The sequence below is a fragment of the Chrysochloris asiatica genome, unplaced genomic scaffold (assembly GCF_000296735.1).
Source record: "Chrysochloris asiatica unplaced genomic scaffold, ChrAsi1.0 scaffold00056, whole genome shotgun sequence".
Lineage (NCBI taxonomy): Eukaryota > Metazoa > Chordata > Mammalia > Afrosoricida > Chrysochloridae > Chrysochloris > Chrysochloris asiatica.
Genome location: NW_006408574.1, coordinates 14,504,158 through 14,506,320, shown reverse-complemented (window position 1 = coordinate 14,506,320; position 2,163 = coordinate 14,504,158). Strand labels below are relative to the sequence as shown.

The following is a 2,163-nucleotide window of genomic DNA, read 5'->3' as shown; positions in this document are numbered from 1 at the left end:
TTCAAAGGGTAAACATTCTTGAATTTACTTTTAGAGTTTTGGGGTTAATTCTTGGGGGAGGGGAGAAACAAACAAAATTGGCACATTTAGTTAAAATTTGCTTATGAAGTCTGTCATGAATAATTTACAAAGCTGTATTGCATATCATTTTTATCTTTATAACAATAAACGCTTAAATTGCATCAGTTACTGTAGGGATCAGTGGCTGAAATACGCAGCCTTTCTTCCTTTACTGACCGCACACCCATTATTCACTCAGCAGTCCCATAGCCATCATCACTGAGCAATTGAAGGAACATTAATCTCACAGTAAACATAAAAAACCATTCATTTGTGCTGAGGGGTAGCGCAGTGGGATGCATTGGCTTTTTATGCCAGTGAATTCAAGGCTGAGATAACTTTTTCGCTTGTCAAGTTGCTGTCACTTTGTTAAGAATTAAAGATTGCATGTTTTCTAAATTTATAACAATATGTCAGTCTATTACAACCAAGTGAAAATGAGCAACTTGAAGTTGTTTTTGAGTTGTGGAAAAAAAAAAAAAAAAGGTTTATTACATTGCTTCTGAATATCATATTATTGGAAACTTGTATATATTTAATTGATGTGATAGATGTTAAAATGTACCCACTGCATATTATTTTTAAGTCAATTCTTACTGTTGTGTATTCATAGAAGTACAACAGACATATCTTTACTTTCCTCATTTTATTCAGGAGACCACTGAATGTTGTTCTCTAATATTCACCAACTTTCTCTTCTGGGTAGAGAAAAACTACATTGGCAAGCTCTGTTCTTCCCACAGTTCTGGAATTCATGCAAATCCATGAGCGTCCTGGTACCCTTTTAGAGGAAAGCTCAAGACATACCGGGCATGCCCATTGTTTGGGTACTGAGCTCACCTGTGGACAGAGGTGGTCTTTTTCTGTCTTCACTTTAAGAGAAAGCACCTGTTGTTGGTAGGTGCAGTCTAGTCAGTTCTGACTCATGGTCAATCCTGTACCCCACCCCCATGCAACAGAACAAAGCATTGCCCAGTCCTGCCCATATACACAAGGTGATGTCTGAGTCAACTGTTGTAGCCACGGCGTCAAACCATATCATTGAGGTGTTTCTTCTTTTCTGCTGACCCTCTAATTTACCAAGCATGATGTCCTCCGCCAGGAATTGATTCCCCCCTGGTAACATATCCAAAGTATATTAGACAAAATCTTGCTAGCCTCACTTCTGAGAAACATTCTGGCTGTACATCTTCTGAGAGAGATTTGATCTTTCTTCGGGCAATCTGTGGTATATTCCGTAGTCTATGTTAACACCATATTTCAAGGATATCATTTCTACGTTGTTGTTCCTTATTTATTGCCCACTTGCACCATGCATCTGAAGCTATTGATAATACCATGGCTTCGGTCAGGCACACCTTAGTCTGAGAATAATATCTTTTTAACACTTTAAAAAAACATTTAACCTCAGATTTGCCCAATACCCTTTGATTTCTTAATTATTTTTTCAATGGATATTGATTGTGGTCCCAAGTATAATGAAATCCTTGACAGTTTCAATCTTTTCTTCATTAATGATGATAATGCTCATTGGTTCAGTTGTGAGGATTTTTATTTTCTTTATGTTGAGGTGTAATCTGTACTGAAGGCTATATTCTTTCATATTCGTCAGTAAGTACTTGAAGTTCTCCCTGCTTTCATCAGGAAATGTTGTGGCATCTGCATGTAACAGGTAATTAGTGAGTTGTTTTTTCAATCTTGATGCTGCATTCTTCTTCATATAATCCAGTTTCTGGGAGTTTTTCTTCGGTGTACAGATTAGATAAATATCATCCAATGATACAATAAAAATGCACACCTTTCTTGATTTTCCAACACATTGCTGTTAGGTGCCATCAAGTAGGAACCAACTCATAGCAATCCTATGCACAACAGAACGAAACACTTCCCAGTCCTGTGCCAACTTCACAACCATTGCTATGCTTGAACTCATTGCTGCTGCCACTGTGCCAATCTATCTCATTGGGGATCTTCGTTTTTTTTTCTAATACTCCATCTTACCAACCGTGATATCCTTCTCTAGGGACTGGTCCCTCCTGAGAATATATCCAAAGTATGAGAAATGAAAGGTGTGAGACAGGGTTGTATTCTTTCACCATACTT

The 2,163-nt window shown here is 37.6% G+C and overlaps 1 protein-coding gene across 5 annotated transcripts in view; it reads left to right on the top strand.

Moving 5' to 3' along the window:
• Positions 1 to 2,163, top strand: part of LOC102812524 (receptor-type tyrosine-protein phosphatase delta-like) — a 560,069-nt gene that overhangs the window by 261,385 nt on the left and 296,521 nt on the right. The window lies entirely within an intron of this gene.